The sequence below is a fragment of the Microtus pennsylvanicus genome, chromosome 15 (assembly GCF_037038515.1).
Source record: "Microtus pennsylvanicus isolate mMicPen1 chromosome 15, mMicPen1.hap1, whole genome shotgun sequence".
NCBI classification, from domain to species: Eukaryota; Metazoa; Chordata; class Mammalia; order Rodentia; family Cricetidae; genus Microtus; species Microtus pennsylvanicus.
In genome coordinates this window covers 56,935,051-56,947,427 of record NC_134593.1, presented here as the reverse complement: position 1 = coordinate 56,947,427, position 12,377 = coordinate 56,935,051, and positions in this window count along the sequence as shown.

Genomic DNA, 12,377 nt, shown 5'->3' with positions numbered 1-12,377 from the left:
TGTTATAATGAACATTTAGTTAGCATCTGTGTGCTGATCAAATAAATGTAAAATACCATCCTCGTCATCACCTAGAAATCCATTCATTATTCCACTGAGATTATATTTGAAGGAATTATTTTTCACCACATATTTTATTCTACCTTTTCACTTCTCCTGTTCACGTTCAAACTTTGAGTCTTTTACAGACTCCTGTTCTGGTTTCTATGTTCATTAATCACGCTATCTGCATACGACTGCCCATGCTAAAACTGACCACATCCTTCAGTATTGTTCATCGGGCTCGCAGCATGTATACACAGGACTTCCGGTTGGGCCCACAACTTCCTTCCGTGCTAATTCCCTGTTTCCACTTCCCACTTTCTATGTGCGTACATTCCTAAGCTATGTCCAGAAATCAGACATGAAGCATTTTCTCCGTTTACACATTCCTTTCTTCATCCTGGCCATTCTTCTGCATTTTCTTCCTTGGAGATACAAATAGCTCCTAAGTGACTTCCCAACTCCTACGAAGTTTCATCATCTCCCCGTACAGCATGGTCCTGGCTTTCTGGGGCTCCCATCAGCCTAGCACTTGTGCTCCTGACATGCTGCCTTATTAAAGATTCAACATCCAAGTTCCTGTATTTTTGTTGTTGTTGCTTGTGTGTATATGTAGGTATTGAGAGCTCACTTAGGACTGAATGACCATCTCATCCACGGAGAAGACCAATGCTCCTTCTCTCAGTGGCCATTGATTTCCTATAGCCAGTCTAGGGTGAGGCCCAAGATTTCCCCCATCCATATTGACAAATGATGTTGTCGTTACGTAGATCTTGTTTAAAGAGCCATACTGAGACTTCATGGATGCAACCCCTTTCATATATAGAAAACACAGTCTTATAGTAGATGATCTGGTCTTCTGATCTTACAACCTTTTCACCCCATGTCTTGTGATATTCGCTAAGCCTTAAGTGCAGGGGCTGAGCTGTAGTCATATCAGTCAAACTTGGGCACAGGTAATTGTTCTCTGCATTTGGCCAGTTCTGGATTTCTGTAATGGTCTCCTTTTTCTGTAAAAAAATAAAAAACAAAAAAAAATATCTTCTTTGGCGAGGAGTGAGAGCTACATTTGCCAGTAAGTATAGGGATAAATATTAAGAATATTAATATATTTATATAATAAGTAGAAATATATCAATTTAGGAAGGCAGCAGCATCTGACTCTCCTCTAGGGTCTCATGATCTTTCCAGCTGCAAGTAGCTGACTAGTTTGGAAGTAGCACACCTGAATTCTCCTTTTTTTTCGTTTATTTATTTATTACAGATTTCTGCCTCCTTCCAGCCACCGCCTCCCATTTCCCTCCCCCTCCCCCAATAAAGTCCCCCTCCCTAGTCAGCCCAAAGAGCAATCAGGGTTCCCTGCTCTGTGGGAAGTCCAAGGACCACCCACCTCCATCCAGGTCTAGTAAGGTGAGCATCCAAACTGCCTAGGCTCCCACAAAGCCAGAACGTGCAGTAGGATCAAAAACCCATTGCCATTGTTCTTGAGTTCTCAGTAGTCCTCATTGTCCGCTATGTTCAGGGAGTCTGGTTTTATCCCAGGCTTTTTCAGACCCAGGCCAGCTGGCCTTGGTGAGTTCCCGATAGAACATCCCCATTGTCTCAGTGTGTGGGTGCACCCCTCGCGGTCTCGAGTTCCGGTCTATTGGTTGGCCCAATCTCCTACAATTACTTCTTTGGAATCTTGCCATGCTGGACGTTGTTGTGATCCATAGACTTTTAGCTGGTGAGGACTATTGATAGATTTTCTCCATTGGCATCTTGGAGAGCAACTTCAGATACTATGAGAACCAGTGCTTATGGAGGAGGCTTCCGGATCAGTTCCAGCTCAGCTCCTCGAAGTATTGGCTTGATTTGGGCACCTCCCTGTCTTCATTACTTGTCCACTGGCAAGCAGGGACAAAATTCTGTCATTTGGTCACCTTCTGCACATGGCTTAAATTTAAGATTGAAATAGGGAAATATAAGGTAAGGAGAAAGAAAATGAAAAGATCTTTTGTAGACATCTGTTTCCCAGGCACTGGTAGAGACACATAAATATCATGCGAGCTTCCTCTGAGACAAATAATGCGGTCAGTAGTTAATAATATTGATAAAGAATTTAAAAATAATTTAAAGATGGTTCATTTTAAGCACTCTGGTGGAAAACGTCTAAGCTGCTTGTCACTCAGTTTCAAACCATCCCATTTCATTTTCCTTGTTGGTCAGAGATAAAGCAGCACTGACCATTCCTTAAGGGCTAAAGACTATTTGAATGAATTAATTATTTGCACATGAAACAACGGAGGATGCTGTAAATGGTCTGTAAGTTTACAGAGCACACCAATGATAGGAAATATGATTAGCTCCTTTTGCCTGGCCCCAAAACTAACCAAATTAAAACATACACTGATAGCAATGAATGCTGCTAGCCGTTCCTTTCAGGACACAAAGCTAACAGGTCTACTGGTACCAGTTAATATGACTAGTTATTCTTTCCTGGTTTACATATTCTATGCCACACAGGGCAATTATACAAATAAGAAAAATATGAAATATTTCCTTCTTGTTTGGGTCAAACAGTGGAGCATTGCTTTCATAGCCAAGATTCATGTCACTCCTGAGAAACAGGGCTGTATTTTTGTACACAAGCATTTTGCATTTTCTTCAGTAAAACCTACAAGGATCGATGGCCCTGGGATTCCACTTCTTTCCATTTATATCCAGTGTGCCTACTTTGTCCTCCGTGGTATATCCGTCTGTACTTCAGGCAAAGCGCACCTTTCTTTTCTTCCCTCCTTTCTTCTTCCAAGAGAATTCCGAGACCTAGAACTTGCCTGCCCTGTTGCTTTCTGTCATTGCCTGATGCATTTAAACTCATCCTCAAATTCCCCTCTGAGTTAGTTTTCAAATTATATCATCAATATAAAAATGGTAATTAAAGAAGAAAAGGTCATGAATTGATGGAATTGGAGGCTATGGGGTGAGATGAAGGGGAAGGAGTGGGAAAGATGTGAATAGAGTACTCATGCATGAAATTCTCAAAAGCTTTAATTTAAATTGATATATATATATGCATATATGTACATAAACACGTATATATCTTATACATATCATCAGTGAGATTAAAAGCTTGCAAAGGGTATTCTGTATCCCTGGTGACAGCAATCAATATAGTAGTAAGAGCCTCTTTAATTTAACTAAATTAAAGTTTTGGAAAAATTGTTTTTTATAAATCCCCATGAAAAGTGATGACAAATTTAATTATTTCATTAATCATGGAATCTTATGTGTCCAGTGCCTCTGACAACATGGTCAGCCCTCTTTTGTGCATTGTGAATATAGCCAGCAGGTATGTGGAATGTGAGCCTTGAATTTTCTGTTTTAAAAACATATTAATTTTATTTTCTCATGTATGAATCTTTTCTCAACATGCATGTATATGTATTCCATACATGTCTAGTGTCTCTGGAGATCAGAAAAGGACATCAGTACTCCAGGACTGGGGTTATAAGTGGGCTGTGAGCCACCATGTGTGTGCTAGGAACTGGACACAGGTCCTATGCAGGAACAAGTAGCCTAACCAGAAGAGCTGTCTCTCCGGACTGATATTTATTTTCATCGCTTTAATCAAAACTCATCTGGTCACTTCCATGTTCCTAATGGTTTCATGCTTTTTTCTTTTTTCACATCCCTCGGTATTGTGAAGCTCATGTGGACTGTGTAGCACCCACCAAGGTATGGTTTCGTAGAGGAGGGAAAAGAGGCCAACGCTTACAGAGAGTGGGCAAGCCAGCATTACCTCTCCTCTCTGCTAACAGGTCTTTCCCCAGACAGATAGACCTCGATCCTGAAATCTAATTTCATGTACAGTCTTGTCTTCTACCACTAGGCATCACTGCTATTTGGGAAACGTCACCTCTTTTGCGTGTTTCTTTGTCCTGACAGAGGGAAACAAAATTTTCACTTTTTCCATTAGAGCAAAATATCTCTTCATGAATTGATGGTCTGCACTTCTCTCAGGCATTCTCTTCACTAAAGTACAATGCTCAGTCTCATCCAGTAGTAACTGGTCACGTCTAGATTTGAACCGCTGCAGCCGAGGTGCCCCTCCAGTAACACCTATATTTAATAACACTACTCAGTCAGCCCCAAGAGGTCCAGAGTAGGCAAAGATAAACATATAGGATCTCTAGAATGCTCTACTTCTAAAACAGATTATTCCTGGGAATGGAGGACATTGCCTTGTCGTTTCTGATTTCCAAATATGTTTCATGTATGGGACGGCATGTTCAGTAAGTTATTTATGCATTTGGTTATGTATGTCATGGAATCCTTTAAGGTCCAGCCATCATGTCGTCTTGGTACATCTAGCATTGGCTGTCTTACAGTAAATTCACAATGTGTGCTGACAAATCAATAGCAAAAGCATGGCTTTAATCTGAAGAGCTCCTTGATCTTCAGAGCTCTCAGCCTCCTCTTGGGCTTTGAAAAAATAAACCCAAATCTGTATCTTCCAGTGCTTAAAGGAAAATGTCCACCAGCTAAGGACTCTCTGGGTAGTATCCTTGAAACATGTATCTAAAATTAATTATATAAACTAACCTCACCATAAATTTGTGTAAAATACTCCTTACAGTTGTATGCTAATAATTCACTAGTTTACTCCAATACATCATTCTTGAAGCATTAGCATACTGTACTAGATTATGGCCAAGATTTCTTCACCTTAAAGATGAATTAATGTACAGGCTAACGTGCATCTCTAAAGTTCTTAAATCCAGTAATGGTTTAGTTTCATTTTCTCCTACATTTTCAGGCTATTTTACTTAATAAGAGTTTCCATTTTTTTATAGTTTCATACAATATGCTTGGATCATATTCACCCCAACAGATTCTTTTATTTTTGACAGACACGAAGCCTGATACTTGTACATCGTCACTGCTAGTCCCTCATCTCCCTAGGAAATGAATTCCTGTCAGATCCAAATGGAGTTAGCGTCTGTACTCTTTCCCTCTTTCTGTGTGTGACAGAGGTAGTGTACTACTTGTCTGACCTGCTCTCACCAACATTGTATCTGGGCGTCACTTCCATTGTAGAGTCATAGAAACCCTTGCCTTCTCTTTACGGCTTTTTAATTAACACCATTTCAAAACAATCATTCAACTTAGACATTTTCAACTTTAGAACTGTGTAAAACTCAAACTTATCCAATATAATATATTTTTCTAATTCTGATATTTTCTGAAATTGGCGTTATTTGGTGTAATATTCTCTTCAGATGTTGGTCACTGGCAGGACACTCTCAGTCACAGACTCACAAAAGGGAAATTAACACTTATTGTCATCTGTTGGCAGATTTGGTTTTCAGTAGGCAAAGTTATAAATGCATTTTTGTCTTACAAGTTTTCAGTTTACTCTGAGTTTATAAGAACATAAACCCATCATAAGCCAAGAGGCATCTTATTCCAATTTGAGGCTATATTATGGCCCTTACACACATTCCTGTCTTATTTTTGTATGTTGTTATAAGCAACTTAACAGTGATTAGCCTTGTAAGTGACTCATTTGATTGAGGCAGTGTATCTGTAATCTAAATTCTCAGAAGCAGGATCACTGTATTTAACAGGAAATGTATCTACGGTTTTGGATGACCATTGCCTAGTTCCTTCTAAAGGGTAGTACCAGGCTACACTCTGTCCAGGAAACAGAATCTGTTTCTTAGGGCTCTGATCAACACAGCATGGTAACAATTTTTTCCTTTTTGTCAGTGTGAGGTATGTGAAAAGGTATAGTTCCAATTCACATTTTTCTTCTTTTATTGCAGTTTCTTTACACATTTGAAGTGCCAGTCATATTTCTTTTTCTGTGAACTGCCCATTTATTCTGTTGGATTAATGGCCTATTTCAGCTCAATTTCTAGTTTCTACTTACACCTTATAAAGAATAATTCTTTTGTCTAATATGTGATATTGCTATATTTTTTAAATTTGACATTTGTCTTTTAACTTTCCTTATGAAGTTTTTCATTTGAGATTTGTTTTTCTCTTGGGAATATATTTTTAATTTTATGTAACAAGGTTGTCAATATGTTCTTCTATGGCCTCCAGATTGTAGATCACAGTTAAGCCTTTTTATTTTCTTTCTAAGACATTCACAAAAACCTACACGTCTTTGAGCATTTCCACTGTTTCTCTCTTCAAAAATGAAGTTATATCAATTTATCTTAATGTATAATCATCAGTTCAGTCAAAGATCCAATTTTGCCCTTGCTCTAATTTGCTGCCATTGGTTCTAACTGTATTTATCTAAATGATACACCTTTACTTCACTGTTCTGAATGCCTTCTCTAACATCCCAAGTTCTCATGCATATTTTAGGTCTCTTAACATAGTTTCTCTTCTGTCTTCATTGGTCCACTTGTCTGTTTTATGTTCTAATCAAAATTTTGTCTCATGTTTCTCTTAATTAAACTAAGAATAAATGCTGAGTGATGCAGAGAAGATTAGAGGTAACAAAAGCTTCCATCATCTGTCTCCCGTTCTTCCTAAAGTTTACTCTACCACCTCATCTCATTTTTCAGTTTATGTTGGCATATATATCATCCCAGATCACATTGCAATATAGAAATGCTCTTGGAGGTTCAAACTCTATATCATCTTTATGGATCTCCTGACTGGTGTAGGGTTTCTCCAAAGTAGACTGGTACATGGCTTCAACCTTCAGAAAAGTCAGATTGCAGGTCGGTAGCTCATGCTGACAGAGCAATAGAATCAACTATGTATTGTCTGTCCTTTGACGTGTACTGAAAGCATAGACCACTCAGACTACTGGAGACATGGAACAAACAGTGAAAATACTATCCACATAACATAACACAGATAGCCCTGCCTCTCCCATTCCCGGCCTGGCAGATGAATAGAGATCTCTAGGTAGAAGCCTGCCTACCACCTACCAAGTGCCTGAATGTAGACTCATGTTGACACAAAGCTGCATTAGTCAATTTAAGGAATTAATGTATATGCTTAGAAGTTGTTTCTGGCACTATTCAATTTGAATACCATAAAATTTCTGGTCATATTTTTATAAACTAAAATTAATAGGCAATGAAAGAGTTAGATGACTTGAATGCACAGATCCCTGTACTTCCAACATTATTCTAGTTGTTGAGTGTTACTTCTTTCTCATCTCCCTCTTCTCCCTACCAGCTCTCCCCTCTCTTACTAATCTCCTTACCATTTTTACTAGTGTTTGTTTTGTTTAGTGTCCTCCAGAATTTATCAGGAATGTCTGTGTGGCTGAGTTTGAAACTGACTCATTTGAGTCTGGTGGTCTCACCAGTGGTGGAGCAACTAGATACTATACATCCATCTCTCAGAATCTGATATGTGTCAGTGTGTCAGCAGTAAGCAACTGGGTTCTGTGAGCCACCTACCCCCCATATTTGATGGTTGGGTGGGCCCACCATGTGTGACCCCATAGTCATTCAGTAGGCACATTTGCTATGAGTTCATGATTGCCATGGCTGTGCTATGCTTAAAAGATCATATTTTGCAGCCCTTCTTCTTAACTGCTGGCTCTTACATTCTTTTTGCTTGCTCTTCCATGATGTATCCTGAGTCTTGAGGAGGTGTATATATCTCATTTAGGGTCAGGCTCTCAGCTGACCTCAATTTTCAGCATTGTGGACAGCCATGAGTCTTTGCATTCATCTCTGTTCAGTATAAGGAGTGATTTATTTATTTAAGGTGAAAAGTAGAGATTGACATTTTTATGCACATGAATATGGGCAAAAGAAAGCTTGCCTTTGACTACTATGACTTTCTTTCTACAGTAATGGACTCTGTGATAGTTTGAGTGTAATTGGTTTCCATAATCTCATAGGGAGTGGCACTGTTAGAAGGTGTGGTTTTGTTGGAGTAGGTATGACCTTGTTGGAAGAAGTGCTACAGTGAGGGTGGGCTTTGAGGTCTCATATATGCCCAAGCTATGCCCAGTGCCTTAGTCTACTTTCTGTTGCCTTCTGTTCAAGATATAGGCAACACCTGATATGCCTGCATACCACCATGCTCCCCACTGTGGTGGAAATGGACTGAACCTCTGAAACTGTAAGAACTTATCTCAATCTAATATTTTCTTAATAAAAGTTGCTATGGTCATGGTGTGTCTTCACAGCAATAGAAACCCTACCTAAGACAAGCTCTGTCTGTGGACTAACAGACTGACATCATCTGAAAATTTGTTAGAAATTTGAATTCTTGGGTCTTCTTCAGACTTACAGCATTAGGATATTCTAGCTGTTAATTTTTAAAGGCAAGAAGCTCCTTATCATCTAAAGAAATGTATCTGAAATTGTAATGTCATGGTACATTCAGAAATGTTTCTGGAAACCTGACTTGTTTCCAGTTGTATACCTACAGACACAATTCATGGTGTCTAATTTAGCATTGCCATATTGTGTAAAGAAACCTCTGGCTCTTTTCTCCTCATGTTATCTGATAGATATGTAAGACTATATTAAGTGCACTGGGATAGAGAATTTCAAAAAATTTAGTCCTAAAGGAATGGATTCAAATTCTGCCTCTGCCAGTTTTCTACTGTATTTCCTTGGCACATTTTCTTAATTTTAATGAACTTCTTTCTTGGAGAGAGTATGTTTATGGTCCCCAAATAGTTTTGGCTTAAGAATCTTCTTTCTCTCTCAGAGCTTCTCATTTCGCATAATTACACACACACACACACACACACACACACACACACGTATATGAAGATCCCTATATCTTACTTCATATTTACAACTGGGATAGACATGTCAATATCATAGTCATTATAAAAATTATATGAACACACATGTGTACATGTATAGAAGTTCATCACACAGAATAAAATATTTATAAAACTTGCCAAAAGCAGTTGCTGGAGAGACACCCTGGGGTTTAGGAGTATACACTGCCCTTGCAGAGGATGCAAGTTTGGTTCTTTGCACCCACATCAGGTGACTTGCAAGTGCTCTGTGGTACCTCAATGCACATATATGCACACACACACACACACAGAACTAGGAATATCCAGGTGTGGTAGCATATGCCTTTGATCTCAGCACTCAAAAGGCAGAGGCAGGTAGTTTACTGTGAGTTTGAGGCCAGGCACAGCTACAAAGTAAGCTTTTCTCAAATAAATAAGTGTAAAGCTTATTTAAAAAAAAATTTTCCCAATCCTAGTGTTCATGAAGTGGGGAAAAGATCATGAGTTTGATGCAAACTCGGCAACCTTGGCTATACAAAAACAGAGATTTAGGAAGAAAAACATGCCTCTCAAAAGACAAACCAACAACAAGATGAGAACAAAAATAATTAGACATTTCCAAACTATGAGGAAATTGAGAATTGAAATAAAAAACCAATACATGAATAGTATTAGTGAAAACTGCATTTCTCGGCATTTAAGAAGTAATTATAATCTCAGGAAGGATCTGTGTCTCTTCCCTGGATCCTGGATATAATTGCCATAGTCTGTGTATGTGGCAAACGGTTTTTCTAGCGCTCCTATTGCAGCACAAATGACTCTTACATCCCAATAAATACAACAGAGTTATTGATGATGTTGACTAATTTTGAAGTCATACAATATGTAAAGACATGTAAATACATGTAACATGTATATGTGTATATGTCATTTCACTGCTTAATCATAGAGCTTTGTTACCCCCCACACATACAAAGGCTGATAGCATATAATATTTTCTCTGAATTAAATAAGAAAAAAAAATCTCGGGCTTTGCTTCTGGCTGCCGAGCCAGAGAGGACTATTGTTCAGGAATAAATGCTTGTGAAACTCCTTCTACAGGTTAATGTAGCTTGAAAAGGATGACTCAATATGACCTTTTAATTGCCATCTTTACAACTTACAGTTTTGAGAGAACAGGGCTTTTCCCTTCCGTATTTAGCTAAATAGGCTAATGTTATAGAATACTGTAAACAAATTCAGTATTGATATTGTTTGTACAATCTGGTGAAATAAGTATAAAATTAGTAAGTACATCTCTAAAGTGGTAGCCCTAAAAGTTCCACATAGATAAAAGGCAAAAGCATCTTTCTTAACTTTATCACAATAGCCTAGGTTTATAGCTTTCTGCTCCCTGCAGGAAATGGTAATTGTCACTCTTTGCTGAGAAACAAATACCTGCAATGACATCAAGCTCTTATGAATGATATCAACAGCATATCACACCAATAACTCAATTATGTTACATCATTCCTCATTTTGTCAAGTTATAAAAGCAGACTTTCATGTGTCCTAATAATTGTTTTATTAACATGAAACTGATTAAGAAGCAGAAAGTTTCAGATGTGACCTATGTTGCCCCTTTTGCGTTCTATTTGGTTTGGCTTTGGCAGTCACATATAGACATGGTATTTGTGTTCTCTTAGTTAACATTATTATTCTTTCATTAGCATACAAATTACTGTGGAATACAGCAGATTTGCATAAAAGGTAAATGTCATGTTACAAAATAAAATAATCATGATTTTGAAAGTCTCGAGATATTTTTATATCTTTAGACTTGTGGGTCTTATGAAATCAGCTATACCATTATAATGTAGTCTAGAAATGTAAGAGATGTCTTTAGAAGTAAAGGGATCTTAAAAACAATGTTGTGGAATAAAGGTGGAGAGGGTCAACCAAAATTAATGTATGAAAAATGTAATACAAAAGTTTATTACAACTAAGAGCATATGATTAAATTTTTTAAGAAAATAAAAAAGCCGGAACAGAGGTACCCTGGATGAGTATAAAGTCATAGGTTTCAAAACAAAATCCCAGTGCCAGACACCTCTCTGTAAGTTGTTAGCCAGGGAGCTCCCACAGGCTACCTAAGTAATAGTGCCACTCTCTTTGGTTGCTCACTCCCACTAGAAGGTCACACCATACTGCTAAAGATAACATATGCCTTAGATACAGAATACAGACAAACCAAGCTGCAGCTGAGAATGAAGCGTCCTCCCTGTTGGTGAGCAGGAAGAGGCTAATAAAGATTGCTGGGAAGGGGGGGGGGAGTCATCAATGATCTCACACAGAAAATCATGAGTGATGCAATACCAACCTGCTAAGTGCACTAGGCATAAAAGTGGCATTACTCTCCTGAAAGTAACCGACCTCGTGGATTGGTTGCTCATGAAGAAATGAATCTCATGAATTGGTGACTGCCCCATGAGAAGGAACACTTGTCTGATATTGTAAACCTTGTAAGAAGCTTGAAGCTAGGAAGACCCCAGATCTAGGGGGGGAGCCTACTACTGATACTGATACTTTGGTAAATTGTGCATGTAGTTAAACTGCCTTTAAACTTTCGTGTTCTGCACACAGAAACTGATTAGCAAAGCTCTCACTCTTGGTTAAAGAAGCCTCTTTTGCAAGCAAGCAATAAGATAGAAATCTAGAACTTGTCCATTTGCTGAAACAAATAAAAGTTGAGAGCATTGCCCAAACAAAACATCTGTATTACTCTCTCCAAAGCCCAGGGAGCCCTGTGAAAAAGGAGGTGGAAAGATGTAAGAGTTTGAGGATGGGAAGTGATGCTGAGAAGCATCCTATAAGTGTGGCAAGGCCATTGCCAATAGGACCCCACAGCAGTTGTGGTCACGTGCACAAACATACACACGACCCCACAGCAGCTGTGGTCACGTGCACAGACATTCACAGGACCCCACCGCAGCTGTGGTCACGTGCACATACATTCGTAGGACCCCACAGCAGCTGTGGTCACGTGCACAGACATTCGCAGGACCCCACAGCAGCTGTGGTCACGTGCACAGACATTCACAGGACCCCACAGCAGCTGTGGTCACATGCACAGATCTACACAGGACCCCACAGCAGTTGTGGTCACGTGCACATACATTCACAGGACCCCACAGCAGCTGTGGTCACGTGCACAGATCTACACACGACCCCACAGCAGCTGTGGTCATGTGCACAGATCTAGACAGGACCCCACAGCAGCTGTGGTCACGTGCACATACATTCTCAGGACCCCAAAGCAGCTGTGGTCACGTGCACATACATTCACAGGACCCCACAGCAGCTGTGGTCACGTGCACATACATTCACAGGACCCCACAGCAGCTGTGGTCACATGCACAGATCTACACAGGACCCCACAGCAGCTGTGGTCACGTGCACAGACATTCACAGGACCCCACAGCAGCTGTGGTCACGTGCACAGATCTACACAAGAAAAGAAGATATGAGAGAAGGAGAGGGACATTTGGGGATAAGAAAGTGCTCAGTAGGAGTGAGGTGATAGGCATGAGCAGGGTGGATGTGATCACAATACAAGATGCACAAATACGGA